Source organism: Erpetoichthys calabaricus, chromosome 1, assembly GCF_900747795.2.
Source record: "Erpetoichthys calabaricus chromosome 1, fErpCal1.3, whole genome shotgun sequence".
Classification (NCBI taxonomy): domain Eukaryota; kingdom Metazoa; phylum Chordata; class Cladistia; order Polypteriformes; family Polypteridae; genus Erpetoichthys; species Erpetoichthys calabaricus.
Genome location: NC_041394.2, coordinates 172,592,089 through 172,608,333, shown reverse-complemented (window position 1 = coordinate 172,608,333; position 16,245 = coordinate 172,592,089).

Below are 16,245 nucleotides of genomic sequence, written 5' to 3'. Positions count from 1 at the left end.
GTAGGACTCCTTCAGCTTGACGGCATCCTTCACCGCCAGTGTCCACCAACGGGTTCGGGGATTGCCGCCACGACAGGCACCGACTACCTTACGGCCACAGCTCCGGTCAGCTGCCTCAACAATAGAGGCACGGAACATGGCCCATTCGGACTCTAAGTCCCCCACCTCCCTCGGGACATGGTTGAAGTTCTGCCGGAGGTGGGAGTTGAAGCTACTTCTGACAGGGAGCTCTGCCAGACATTCCCAGCAGACCCTCACAACACGTTTGGGCCTACCAGGCCTGACCGGCATCCTCCCCCACCATCGGAGCCAACTCACCACCAGGTGGTGATCAGTTGACAGCTCCGCCCCTCTCTTCACCCGAGTGCCCAAGACATGTGGTCGCAAGTCCGACGACACGACCACAAAGTCGATCATTGAACTGAGGCCTAGGGTGTCCTGGTGCCAAGTGCACATATGAACACCCCTATGCTTGAACATGGTGTTCGTTATGGACAATCCATGACGAGCACAGAAGTCCAATAACAAAACACCACTCGGGTTCAGATTGGGGGGCCATTCCTTCCAATCACGCCCTTCCAGGTCTCACTGTCATTGCCCACGTGAGCACTGAAGTCTCCCAGCAGTACGAGGGAGTCCCCAGAAGGTGTGCCCTCCAGCAACCCCTCCAGGGACTCCAAAAAGGGTGGGTACTCCGAACTTCTGTTAAAAAAGTTAAAAAATGTTAAAAAAGTCTGGTCTTGATGCTGACAATCTTAACAATTTTTGGCCTATTTCCCACTTACCTTTCCTGTCAAAAGTTCTTGAGCGTGTTGTAGCTTCCCAACTCACCAACTACTTAAATTCTAATAATTTGATGGAACCCTTTCAGTCTGGTTTCAGAGCACAGCACAGCTGTGAAACTGCTCTGCTATGGGTAAGCAATGATTTTCTTATGGCAGCAGACTCTGGACAAACCAGCATATTAATTCTCTTAGACCTCAGTGCAGCATTTGACACTGTGAGACATGACATTCTACTGTCCAGAAAGGAAAACATGCTGGGTATCTCTGGCACTGCCCTCCAGTGGTTCAAGTCCTATCTGACTGATAAGCAAGAGTTTGTTTGTCTTGGCAACAGCAGGTCCAGCACAGCGCCAGTCATACAAGGAGTTCCACAGGGTTCTGTCCTCAGTCCTCTGCTTTTCTGTATTTATATGCTTCCCCTTGGCCATATTAATCATAGCTTTGGACTGGGTTATCATTTTTATGCAGACGATATTCAACTCTATTTCAATGTTAAAAGTGAAACTTCATCAGAGCTTTCTCAGCTCACAACTTGCCTCAGTGAAATTAAAACCTGGATGGAGCAGAACTATTTAAAATTAAATTGCAACAATACTGAACTCCTGCAAATTGGGACTAAAGTGCTACTTAAGAAAATGAGCTCCTTTTCAGTCACTCTTGACTGTACTTTCAATTTTAAGATGTCCCATTGTGTATTCGAACTTAATATTTTTATTTCCTATGAATAATACCTTACATTTACTGACATTAAATTTAATCTGCTACGTATCTGCCCAAGCCTGTACTCTGTCCCTCTGTAATGATTAAATAGGTTCCAGATTATCTGCCTATCCATCTATCTTGATATCATCTGCAAACTTAACCAACTTGTTATTTACTGTATAAATCATTTATATACGTTAAAACCAGCAGCTGCCCTAGCACTGACCCCTGACGGACACCACTCTTAAAATCTGCCAATTCTGATAGGGATTCTCGCACCCTCTACTTCCTGTGTCTGAGCCAATTCTGCACCCATCTATACACCACACCCTGGACTCCCACTTCTTTTAGTTTGATGCCCATTCTCTCATTTGGCACCTTATCAAATGCTTTCTGAAAATCAAGATAAATAATATCATATGCTGTACTTTGATCATATCTTTTTGTTTCTTCCTGATAGAATTCCAGCATATTGATGAAACATGACCCCTCTCTTCTGAACTCATGCTGACTGTTCAGTAAAACTCTTGTTTTTGCCATGTGTTGCTCAATTTATGCATAATAATTCGTTCCATTAATTTACCTGTGATGCACATTAAGCTTATTGAACTATAGTTGCCTGGATCAGCTTGGTCACCTTTTTTATATAATGGGATAATATTTGCCATTTTCCAGTCCTTCAGAATTTCCCTAGTGTGCAGTAACTTCCTAAAAATATGTGTCAACAGTACTCACTAGCCTCACTAGCCTCCTTAAGAACTTGAGGGTAAATATTATCTGGTTTTAGTGATCTGTTTGATTTCAGCCTATTTAATCTGAGCAGTACTACTTCCTCTACAGTTTCTAAATTCTGTACCTACTTAGTAGTCTCTTTTACTGGTAGAAGAGTATTTACATCTGCACATGTGAAGACCTCCGAAAAATGTGAATGTAGAGCATCTGGTGTTTCACTGTCTAGAGGAGGAGCGTTGGCGAAGAGAAAGATTCTGCTGTAGATTCCAACCGCCCTTTATAACTTTTTTTTTTTTGCAGCTATTTTTTCAGCTCTTCATTAACACACTGCAATTTTTTTTCAATTTCCTACTATTTCCAGATTTAGGCATGTACCTGTCCTGCATTATATGTAAAACATGTTTAAACCTATTCCACTGTTCCTCAACTGTCTCCAAACTTAAAAACGTATCCCAGTCTAACTTCCTTAGACTTTGTGCATCTAATCAAAATCTGCCCTACCAAAGTTAAGCAGTTTTAGTCTTTGCATTTGTACTCTTCCAAAACACTGAACTGTATTATACAGTATTATGGTCACTTGACCCTAATGGTTCAATCACCTCTACACCCTCAATTCTATCCTGATTATAACAAAATACTATATCTAGACCAGCTTCACCCTGCGTTGGTGCTTTACCATACTATGTTAAAAAACAGTCAATGATTACTTCTAAAAAAACCCTTCTACTGTGCTCCACTATTTACAAGGTTATCCCAGTTAATATTCAGGTAGTTAAAATCCCCCATGACTATAATATCCCCCTGTAAACTTGCCTTTTTAATATTACTGAAAAGATGTGCATTGAATTATTGTCTGCATTGGGTGGTCTATAACACACTTTTAAAATAATTCCTCTTTCCCTAAGGCTTTCCAGGTGAAGCCACATATCCTCACTAAGAGAGGGCTATGATGATGCGGGCTCAATACATGCTCCCATCATCTGTCCGGGAGCCCTTGAACCCTACACTATTGGTAATGTTACTGATGAGCTTAGCAGTGAGGCAACAACACAGCAAGGGGATAGTGCAAAAGTGCTTTTATTAAAACAACAAAATAATGTACGAATAAATAAGTAGCAGCGATTCAAAAATCTTCTTTAAATAAATAATCCATAAAACACACCTGGAAGTTTAAAAATCAATAAATAGAACAAAAACTATAATCCTTTAAAAGACGATGGAGGTTAAAACTTTGGAAGCAATCTCTTTAAAACACAAAGCCCGGTGTGTTCGTCTAACTAGTGACTCCCCTGCTTCTCCCTATTCAGGCTTTGCAGCAGGGGGAGCCACTCTACCTGCAGCTGACCTTCTTTCCACTTCAGAACAGGTCTGGAGGCCTCCCGATCCCTGGCTTTGGTCGTGCACTCAACCCAGACCGGGACTTAGCTTCTCTCCAACAGCCAGGACTCTCACGCTGGAGATTATCTTCCCAAGTCTCCCGAGTTCCGCTGTCTTCCACAGCGAGTCACCCCCCTCGCTAGTCACTCCCGCTCCTCTCAAAATGCTCAGCGGGAGCGACCACAATCAACTGCCCCAAGTGTTAGATAAACACCTCGCTAGGGCCCACAGTCCAACTGCATTCAAGCCTGCTCTCGCTCGTTCGCTCTCTCTCTCACACCGCCTTTCTCCTCACTTCCTTCCAGCAACCTCCGTCTTTTCCTTTCATTTCATTTTTTTCTCTTTCTATCCATTCATTTCTCCCTCTAGCCGACTCGCGCTTCTATATATCAAGAGGGCATAACAGCTGCGGCAAATTAACAGCCCCTGGAACAATCACGGATGCCGGCGGTCTCTCACCTGTGCACTTAGGTGAGAAACGCCCACACCGCGAATCGCCCTGAGAACTGCTTCAGCCACACAACCACCACGCCCCCTTGCTAAGCAGCGGTGATTATTTATTTAAAACTGGCCTTTGCTGAGAGCTGTGGACCCGCTATACCACAAGGGCTCATCGTCCAAATGAAGAGAATTTAGGTTTAGATTCGGTTTGACAAAAAGAGCAATCCCCTCCCTTTCTGTTCTGTCTATCCTTCCTAAACAATGTGTATCCCTCTATGTTAATAATAATAATAAATTTTATTTATATAGCACCTTTCCCATGCTCATCTCCATCTTTGTTATTTAGTCAGGTTTCTGTTATTGCTATAATACCATAATTATGCTCCGCTACATACAACTCCAACTCACTTGCTTTATTTCTGATACATCTAGCATTAAGGCAAGCTATTTTTAATGTGGTACTTCTTTTACTTTTAAATGTTGGGTTAGAATTTACGTTACTATGCATTTTTATTTTTACACTATTGTTTGTTTCTTCATGTACAGTTTTAAACCTGGGCTCTCCTTACCTCACTGCCCCCATACCCTAATTTAAACAATCCTCGACTAACCAATTTATACGCCACCCCCCCACCCCCAACACATTGGTGCACATGTGATTCAGATGTAACCTGTCACAACAGAACAGGTCCCATCTGTTTCAAAAGGAGACCCAATGCCCCATAAACATATACCCTTCTATCCTACACCAAGAATTTGAGCCACGGGTTAAGCCTTCTGATCTCCTCAGTCTTACATGGACTGGTGCATGGCACAGGCAGAACTTCAGAGGAGACTACCTTGTTAGTTCTGCTCCTGTTCAAAAATGTACAATGACCACTGGATCCACCCCAACTCTGACCAAGAGCATATCAACCATTCCAGGGATGTCTCCAACCTGTTCACCCGAAAGGTAACACATCATGCAAGATTCTCTCTTCCTGGAGTAAACCTGCGCTTCAATCCCCATAATGATTGAATCCTCAACTATCACTACCTGTCTCTTTCTGGGAACTGGTTTTCAAGTGGCCTGTTGGGGCTCCTCATGCCTGCCTACCATTTCAGAATCTTCCAAGACACCGTCCAGCTCTGCAAGGACCTGAAAATATTTTGACACTTCCAATCCTGGAGCCGATGCCACCGGACAGTGTGCACCCTTTACCTTGAACCTTGTGACTGTGACCCACCTCTATCTATCTAGTCTAGAATTTCCTACCGTGCCACCTTAAGGGTGCACACTATCTCTAAGCCAGCTCTGCCAATTCTCTAGAACAACATAGGCCAGCCAACTTTTCTAGTTCAGCGACCCTGAGCTCAAGGTGCTGGAACAGCTGCCATCTCCTGCAGATGTAGCCCTCATAGAAGAGTGACTTCTCCAAGCCTTACTCTAGAAAGTCCAACATCCAACAGGATTTGCATTGCACTGGCCTCATTATTACAAATTGAGTTGGGATTACTAAAACAGCTCAAAAAATAAAAATGAAATAATTTAACTTAAATGGTAAAACTTAAAAAATTAAGCCAAAGAAATTGTAACAGCCGACCCCTTACCCAGCCGGCAACTACACCTCCAAGACCTCTGGCCTGGATAATTTACTGAGATGAATCTAACTATTAAGCCGTACCTCTTGACAAATTACACTTTTCCCCTACAATCGACGATGTAAATATAAGCACGCAAAAAGCAGATGATGTAAAAATAAACTGATTAAATGTATTAAATGAAACCACAAGACAAATGCAAAAATAGAAACATATATAAATATCCCTCCACCACATCAACAAAGAGACACCACCATATATAAATACAATAAAACCCCCCCTTGCCCCTGTAACATATAACACACAACACGAATAACAAAAATGAATGATATACTGAATGATTGTGAACTTGAGTCCGGTTATAAAAACTGTCCTGAATACAGATGACTGAACTAGTGGTAAATGAGTCGTTTGATTTTCCCGGCAAATGGAACAACCTCACCGTGATTCCTCGGCATATGGTGGATGGCGAATCGACCCCGGGATCTCAGCAGATGAAGGATGAAAGCAGTCCGGCAAAATGAAAAACAAACTGGTGCAAAGGCGCGATGTGGAAAAACAGCAAGTAAGTTGCTACGTGGTTGAAAAACAAATGGTCTCCTTTCTCCTCTGTTCTCTCTCCTCCTCTCTCCTTTCTGATTACTTAAATAGTCCTTGTGACGGCTGTAATTGATTAATTGCGAACAGGTGTTTTCCAGGTTAGACGCTGTGGTCTTCTTCTGGGGACGGCATTTCCTGATACACACACATAAACAGCAAACGGGACAATGGAAAGAAGACGCACTTAGAACTGACATTTAACAACACCAACTATGTAGCCCCACTACATCCCCCCCCCCCCCCCCCCAACCTTGCACAAAGGAGGTGCCAAAGTACGGCTTGAGATTGGCCACATGGATTGTGTCTAGCTTGGAGTCAGTGCCGATACCCCTTTGAACCTGGAAATTGACTGGACCTGTTTGAGAAATGATTTTGGCCGGACCTAACCATTTAGGCGGTAGCTTGGCGGAGAACCTTTTGCTGGCATCCGAGAGATGGTGAGCTCTAATCCAGACCAAATCACCCGGCTAAAAGTGCGCTTCCTTACGCCGGCCATTGTACAACTTGGCATGTCTGGATGTCGAACTCACCAACCTCTGTTGGATTCTCTTCCATAATTCCTCTAGTTTACATAAATTACTGTAGCTGGTGGTTTCTGGACTAGGGGCTCTGGGAAGGAGTCGGTCAAGCGGGCCCTTTAGCTGTCTGTCCAGCGCAACCAAAGCAGGCATCTCACCTGTGGCTTCATGCACAGCGGTGTTCAGGGCAAACCGGAGCTCGGGGAGCCATTTATCCCAATCCTGATGGCGTTCACCCACATAGGAGGCGATCATGTTCTTCAGGGTCCGGTTCACTCGCTCTGTCATATTGACCTGGGGATGGTAAGCTGTTGTCAGGTTTTTCTTCACTCCCCAGGCTGCATAAAGTTCATCCAATACAGAGCTCGTGAACTGCGGACCCCGGTTTGAAACGATGTTCTTCGGCACCCCCCAGCGGGTGAAGATTTCGTTCTTCGGGGTGGAGCATATCTTGTTGGTTTTAGCGTCTGTTAATGCAAACAGCTCCACCCACTTTGAAAAATAATCGATCACCACCATCAGGACAGTTTTCCTCAAGCTGGTAACAGGAAATGGCCCAATCAGGTCGACTCCCAAAGTCTCCCCCGGTCCATCAGCGATTGTCGATTGTAAAAATCCTGCCGGTTTACCAGGTGGGTTTTTGAGCTGCTGGCAGCTTAAGCACTTCCTCACGTGGTAGCAAACGTCTTTCCGGACAGACGGCCACCACGCAACCCCCAGGATCTTCAATAAAGTTTTTGTCCTTCCAAGGTGACCACCTAAAGGACTGTCATGATAATGACTCAAAAAGTCGGGGATGAGCTCTTCCGGGACCACTAGTTGGTGTTGCAGACCCCCAAGGGAGGATGGAGTAGTACTGTACAGAACCCCCTGGAGGTCCACGAAGTGTACCCGGTCAGTACGTTGCTGCTCCAGTCCCTCCCTGATGTTCTGGCAGAATGGACTGATGGCTTGTGCTTGAGCCAGGTCTTCAAGGCTTCTTGGCAGAGGGAGGACCATCTTCTTTGCCTCTGCCAAACACACCATCCCCGGTGGCTCTGACACCCTGGACAGAGCATCAAGCACGATATTGCCACAGCCCTTCCGATAGGTCACCTTGAAAGTAAAGTTCTGTAGGCGTAGTACCCACCTGGTTAGACGGGAGGAGGTCTTCGGTGATTAAATAACCAGGTCAGAGCGTGATGGTCTGTGTACACTTCAGATTCAACCCCCTCCAGATATTGTCTCCATTTTTCCACAGCCCACACGACAGCCAAACACTCTTTTTCAGCCGTCGAATAATTCAGCTCAGCGCCGTGCAATGCTCGAGAGGCATAAGCGATGACATGTTCAGCCTGGTGGATTTTCTGAGTGAGCACGTGCCAAGCCCCAGGATGCTGGCATCTGTTTGTACCTGGAAAGTGAGCTGCGGATCTGGCTGGGCCAGAACGGGTGGCTTTTGAAGATGGCTTTTTAGTTGCTCGACCGCGTCCTGGCACTCCGTTGTCCACTCCCACGGGACATCTTTTTTTCTTAAGTAGTTCAAGGGAGCCTCTATATCAGCCATCTTAGGGATGAACTTGTGATACCACCCCACTAACCCAAGGAAACGTTGTAAAGATTTCAAATCTGTGGGCATGGGGTAGTCTCGGATGGCTAAGGTCTTCTCGGGGTCTACAGCGACCCCCTCAGATGAAAGAATGTGCCCGAAGAAGTGGATGTGGGGTTGAATGAAGGTACATTTCTTCGTATTCAGCTTGATGAAATCGTTGGAAGATGGTGTCCAAGTCCTGGAGATGTTGTTTAATAGAAGGGGAGTAAACAATGACGTCGTCGATGCAAACAAAGCAGATCTTGCCTATCAACCCCCTCAGTACTTGTTCCATGAGCTGCTGGAAGGTGGCCCCAGCATTTTTAAGCCCAAAAGGCATGACTTTGAACTGGAACAAGCCTTCGGGGGTGATGACTGCCATCTTCCTCTTACTCCCCTCCTCCATCGGCACCTGCCAATAGCCACTGTGGAGGTCTAGTGTGCTGAAAACTGCAGCTCCATGCAGTGACTCCAGAATCTCATGAACCAGGGGCATGGGATATGTGTCCAGGCTCGTCTTTCCGTTAACCCCCCTGTAGTCCACACAAAAGCGATAAGTGTCATCCGACTTCTTCAAGAGGACCACAGGGGACGCTCAGGAGGAGGAAAATGGTTCGATTATACCCTCGGCGAGCATTCGATCAAGGTGTTCTTTAATTATGCCCTTCTTCAGTGGAGAAACGCGGTATGCTCGGTGCCTTACTGGAATTTTGTCCGAGGTGTGGATCACATGGGTAACTCCACGGGCGACTCCTAATTTTTCAGTGCACACCTCGGCCTACTTCTTCAGCACCGGCCTCACCTCTTCGGGCTGTTCCTCCACAGGGGCTGCCGCCGAGGTGCTTGCATCACTCCTCACTGCCGCGTAGAAACCAATGAATTCTGAGCCCAGATCTTCTTTTGATTTATTTATGAATTCACATACCCCTTCCCCTGGTACCGTATACCCCCTGGGACTGAGATGAATGGTCATCCTCATGGTGGTTAAAGAGTCCAGCCCAAGGAGTAACAGGACGGACAGGTGCCGGTCATCCAGGACATACGTATCCATTTCCCAGGTGGTGGAGAGTACACTGTACCTCAAGGGGACTTTGCCCAGGGCCCTGTGTTCACTCCCATCTGCCAATACAAATTGGACAGACGGGGCAGATGTTAAGTTGTCTGTCGGTCGGCTAATCTTCTTCCATATACTTGAGTGGATTAAGGTGTGATGGCTCCCTGTATCCACCACCGCATCCACTTGCCACCCCCGCAGCTTCACTGGGACGATCAGGAGGGACGTACTCGCTTGCATGATGGCGAGATCGGCTTCCGACCGGCAAGGTTTGGCTCTCTGGGGTTTTAGGGGCTGGGTTTCTCGTGTACTGGCCTGTACTTTATTCCAGTACGTTTTTGAGTTTCCCCAGTCCCGTTCCACTTGCGAACCCACTTTTACCAGGTCTTCCACCGTCCCCACCACCCCCCTGAGACCCCCAGCTAACCGTGGGTTACAGGCATTAAGGATGCGGCGGACCCCCTCTTCTTCAGACATAGCCGGCCACCACTTCAAACACAAAGCCCAATATTCATAGGCGAAGTCCCGGATGGATTGCGAAGGCAGTTGCACCATGGATCGCAGCTTGTCCTCCAGTTCGGATTCGTAATCTTCCGGAAGAAAAGCCGCGAGGAAAGATCGCCGAAAGGATCCCCAGTCTTTAATATTCGTCTTGGCCATCAGCCACCAGCTCCGCACCGGCCCCGAGAGGGATGCCCCTATAAGCTCTTCTGGGGTTAAAGGGTTAACAGCCAGATACGCCTCCCTGTCCTCCACAAAGTTGAGGACATCATCGATGTTATATGGAGCCCCCAACTTGGGAAAGGAAAGGCGCACCCCAGGAACAGAGGGCCGATTGATGTATTTCCCCCCCCCCACGAGACCCGTATGGCGTTGAATGACAGGGTGACTGACGTAACTTCTGGAGACACCTGTCCCGTCCTGATGGTGGTGATCGATTATTTTTCGAAGTGGGTGGAGCTGTTTGCATTAACAGACGCTAAAACCAACAAGATATGCTCCACCCTTAATAACGTAATCTTCACCCGCTGGGGGGTGCCGAAGAACATCATTTCAGACCGGGGTCCGCAGTTCACGAGCTCTGTATTGGATGAACTTTATGCAGCCTGGGGAGTGAAGAAAAACCTGACAACAGCTTACCATCCCCAGGCCAACATGACAGAGCGAGTGAACCGGACCCTGAAGAACATGATCGCCTCCTATGTGGGTGAACGCTATCAGGATTGGGATAAATGGCTCCCCGAGCTCCGGTTTGCCCTCAACACCGCTGTGCATGAAACCACAGGTGAGACGCCTGCTTTGGTTGCGCTGGGCAGACAGCTAAAGGGGCCGCTTGACCAACTCCTTCCCAGAGCCCCTAGTCCAGAAACCACCAGCTACAGCAATTTATTTAAACTAGAGGAATTACGGCTGAGAATCCAATGGAGGTTGGTGAGTTCGACATCCAGACATGCCAAGTTGTACAATGTCCGGCATAAGGAAGCACACTTTCAGCCGGCTGATTTGGTCTGGATTAGAGCTCACCATCTCTTGGATGCCAGCAAAAGGTTCTCCGCCAAGCTAGCGCCTAAATGGTTAGTGCCAGCCAAAATCATATCTCAAACGGGTCCAGTCAATTTCCAGATCCAAAGGGGTATCGGCACTGACTCCAAGCTAGACACAATCCATGTGGCCAATCTCAAGCCGTACTTCGGCCCTCCCTTGTCCAAGGTTGGGGGGGGGGGGGGGGAATGTAGAGGGGCTACATAGTTAGTGTTGTTAAATGTCAGTTCTAAGTGCGTCTTGTTTCCATTGTCCCGTTTGCTGTTTATGTGTGTGTATCAGGAAATGCCGTCCCGATGGAAGAAGACCACAGCCTCTAACCTGGAAAACACCTGTTCTTAATTAATCAATTACAGCCGTCACAAGGACTATTTAAGTAATCAGAAAGGAGAGAGGAGGAGAGAGAAGAGACCATACCATTCGTTTTCAACCACGTATCAACTTACTTGCTGTTTTTCCACATCGCGCCTTTGCACCAGTTTGTTTTTCACTTTGCCGGACTGCTTTCATCCTTCATCTGCTGAGACCCCGGGGTCGATTCACCATCCACCATACGCCGAGGAATCACAGTGAGGTTGTTCCATTTGCCGGGAAAATCAAACGACTCATTTACCACTAGTTCAGTCATCTGTATTCAGGACAGTTTTTATAACCGGACTCAAGTTCACAATCATTCAGTATATCATTCATTTTTGTTATTCGTGTTGTGTGTTATATGTTACAGGGGCAAGGGAGGGTTTTGTTGTATTTATATATGGTGGTGTCTCTTTGTTGATGTGGTGGAGGGATATTTATATATGTTTCTATTTTTGCATTTGTCTTGTGGTTTTATTTAATACATTTAATCAGTTTATTTTTACATCATCTGCTTTTTGCGTGCTTATATTTACATCGTCGATTGTGGGGGAAAAGTGTAATTTGTTAAGAGGTACGGCTTGATAGTTACATTCATCTCAGTAAATTATCCAGGCCAGAGGTCTTGGAGGTGTAGTTGCTGGCTGGGTACGGGGTCGGCCGTTACAAAATTACATTAAAGAATTGCTACAGATATTATGTACATTCTGGCCCCTTGACTGCCTGCTGTGTTTTGTTTTTTTCTATGAGGTTAACTTTACTTATGTCTGTCTGATCTCCTAACTTTGCAATCCTCTTATTCTTTACTAAAAAGCTCTCCTCTTGCACTTTCTGCATTACTTTGTATTAATGAATCCTTACGCTGTCACCCTCTTAACTGCTCTCCTTTCCTGAGTATCCACTGCTACTTAATTTCTTACTATCTTGTCTCTTCCTACAGCCGCTTGTCCCTGATTAGGACCTTAACGCCTTATCTACATACAGGTAAGATTTTCACTTTAATGCCCTAAAGTCAGCCACTGCCCTTTCTTTTCCCACTAAGGAATTGTTGTTTCTGTTACTTAATCACAACAACAGTTATTTACTTACAGGTGTCAGCTGCTGCTGCTTACTGGCCTGCCTCACTAATCTGAATACAAATAAAAAGTACAAGTAACAAATAACTTTTTCAAATGTTTCACCAAGGACTCAGCTGCTTTTGCTCCTGTGTAGGTGAAAAAAAAGCAAAATATGCTTCTAAAGGAAAAGCATTAAAAATTCCCACATGGCTCTTTAGCTGCAATCAAAACAAGTTTTTAGGAGCAAAATGTATTTTTTAATTAACTCACACACCACAAAGTACAAACTTTATCAGCTTCTCCTTCTTTTGCAAAGATGACGTCAGCACGTCCGTACATCAGTCTCCAATCAACCTAATACCCCGGAAGGGCACAGAAGGTGATCCTCTGACACACATGTTAATTTGGAATAACCTATCAACCTACAACAAGTCACTTCCATCAGTCTACAAAGTGGCATATTGCTGTCTGGCCAGTCCACAACTTCCTTAAAACTTTAACACAACACAAAATAGCAGAATTTGTAAAATATGTTCTTACCTTCATAACATTTCTATTTTGAGGCTTCTTCAGATCAGTTTGATAAAATTTTCAATACAAATACCAGAGTACATTTGTGTAGAAATATCATTCTTTAGAGGATTTGTTGAGTTTGTTTGAAAATATGGAAGATTCAGAGAGAACTCTGCCAATCAACAGTACTTTTACAACTCAACACAGTTCCTGCCATGCTAGTAGGCAGCCCTCCTGGGTGGCTGTGGCACCATGGATTCCCACAGGGCATGCTGGCAGTTTGAGTTTGGCACAGCCCGGTTGGGTTCAGTGGGGACTGCCAGGGGGAGCTGTAGAACCCTGCTTTGGGTTTCCATCACACCTGGGAGTAGTTCCAATTAATCCTGATGAGCCACCTGGAACACTCCCAGGTGTAACATAAAAGGAGCCGCCTCACTCCAAGAGTCAGTGTTGGGATGAAGAGGGACAAAGCTCGCTGGAGGAGGAGGAGGATGAGTGGTGGCGAAGAGGAGATAAGATTCTGCTGTAGACTGTGTGCTTGTTTATTATGCTACTGGGTGCTTGTACTGTACTGTTGTAGGTAGCAAGGGAGAAGAGCACCCCATTTGTAAATAAGTGTGTGTTTCTGAACTTTTGTTGCTTTCCACAATACATATATACATTTTTTCTTATAATACCATTAGGAACCACAATCTAATGTAATACAGTGGAATGCCCAGGAGGGTTGGGAGGCCAGTTGGTCTCTAAATCTGTAACTGTGTCATACTTTGTCTGTGCTTTGTCTTATAATCCACTGTAGACCCCCAAATTTTATTTTCTGTGAGGATGCTGCTGATTGGAGTTTTTGCTTCCCGCATCTGTTATCAACTGGCCATATCTCAACAATAATATATACATATAATGTTTGGATCACTTTGTGTTAATTAGAAATTGGTTTGTTTACTATGTGTTTAACCTCCTTGGCATTAACCCCAAGTGTGACTCAGGCTCAGAATTCCATGTAATTATACTTATCCTGAGCCAGAGTCTGGGTGATATTTAATGATTGTTTAAAGCCTGAACAAATCTCGGGATAGGCTCCCTAGCATACTAATTAGTTATTGGCTGAATTATGGAAAAGTACCATGACATACAACAACTTTGAAAAAGAACAATTAGCTCAGATTAACTTCAATTGTTTAATTTCATTGGCAGCTAATATTACTAATTTAGTTAATGTCTTACTGCTATCTGCTGTCATTGGAAGAACAAAATGGAGTTTAAATAAATTCATAAGTGGGGACGATATATTCACATGTTTTTTTTAAGTATCTAAATATTCAGTTTCATTTTGACTCTGTATTTACGGCCTTAAGTAAGTTTATTAAGCATGTTCAGTAAGTAGTATTCATAGTTTTTATTTTTTTAGAAGTAGTAGTAGTAGTAATATTGCATATAATTAGTAGTATAATTTTTTATTGTTTCATGTCTAAAGTGATATTGTTGCTTATATCAAGTAACAAAGAGTAATAGCATCTTAATACATTGAGTCATTATTATTAATACTACTAGTTAGGCCTTCATTTCTAAAGGAAACAAATCAATTGAAATATCATTGCCATTAAATACCATTGAATTCCAACTCTATGGGTTGCCCTCTGGACTGCAGCAAGCATCATGACATACTTGAGGTTATCTATGGCACAACCACTTATAAGCAGTTAGGCTATTTTCAGAATCAACTCAGACCTTGCACAGATTTTGGCCTAATTGACTTTGCCTTCAAAAAATGTAGATGTGTGCTTTTGTGATATGCAACAAGCGACTGAAGAAACTCCTAAACATTCACTGATTATTTAAAAAAAATTGTATTTAATATTAAAAGTTATAATTAAATTTGTGTGCTTGTTTATTTATAATTTATATATTTAAACCTCAAATGAAAGTTGTCATAAGAAATATTAAGGTAGTCGATTGAGGAAGGGGTGGAGTGGAGGGATCCCCACGATGATTCCACTTAGGGCTCCAGTTTGACTATGAGCAGTACTGATTTTAAAACATGTCACACAAGGTATTCATACTAAATCTGCATCAGAAGAACTGTGGACATTAAGCGTACACTTCCTGCTGTATTTCTGTTGATTTTTTGTTATTTACTTGGTTCTATTACATGTAATATTTTAACATGTTTGAGAAAATTCAACACTTTTAACTCGGTTTTCTGTGGGTAAACATAATATTAAGGAGGTTAAACCTGTACTTTTATGTTTGTGCATTTTGTAATTTATAAAGTTCATAACAGTATTTTACCTGTAACTTGTTACACAGCTTGGTAGTGCTACAATGAATGTTATACAAAAGTAAATTAACTAAATAAATTGACTTTTGATACATAGTGCTACAATTATGAAGTCCCTTAAGCTTTACATTCTAGCAGTCTTCACTTGTCACCAGTCATAGGCAAGATGCCAGTTTATCGCATGGTGCACTCTCATGCGCACCAATACTTTATTAATTTTGAAATACAATTTATCTTATATGGAAGAAAAGCTAGAATACTTACATATGTTTGTGCGCGCAAAGTTCAAACAGCCAGCATCTACCCACACCACCCCTGTGTCATGCTTCCTTAAACTCATTACAGTTAATTTTTTGTGGAATTATGTGAGATAGTTTTGATTTCTTTTTGTCAGGTCAACTGTTGCTGCAAACCTGAATACTGCTAATACTTCAGTCCATTAATTTGAAGTTATACAGAATATTCTTTATAAATAGCTTTTTCATACTGTATAGTACTTTTTGTCCATGCAGACTGGTATTGCTGCAACTTTGTTAATCCCTGTTAGGCTCTAGGTCTTTTCGCTTTCTAACTTAAGTAAGGGCATGTTTATCTTTTAAACCATTGTGAATCTCTTTCAACTTTGATTATTTTTGTTGTGTAAAGCCTGTTTCATATATAAATCTGAGCTGACCTACTTCAGACTTAGTCTTGTAACTTAGCTTTGCTGTCTTCTTCTTTCTTCCTCTTCTTCTTCTTCTTTCAGCTGCTCCAATTAGGGGTTACCACAGTGGATCATCTTTTTCCATATCATTCTGTCTTCTGCTTCTTGCTCTGTTATTTAAGTACTATTGTTAATAGTAGTAATACTGCTATTATTTAGATGATTCCTTTTTACTTTTGTCCAAAGATTTTTATGAATCTCAACGTTTTAGACCTCCCTGACTTTCTCATATACAAAGTATAGGGAATGTATTGGAACCCTCCAAAAATTTCAAGATTTTGATGAATCTTGACGTTTTAGACCTCCCTGAGTCTGAAAATATCATTTTTGGAATTGTGTGTGTATGTAAACATGATAACTTGAGTATGCTTTCACTTAGGTCAACCAAATTTTGCATACAAGTATTAGGTACAAAATGTAGATTTCTATCAACTTTT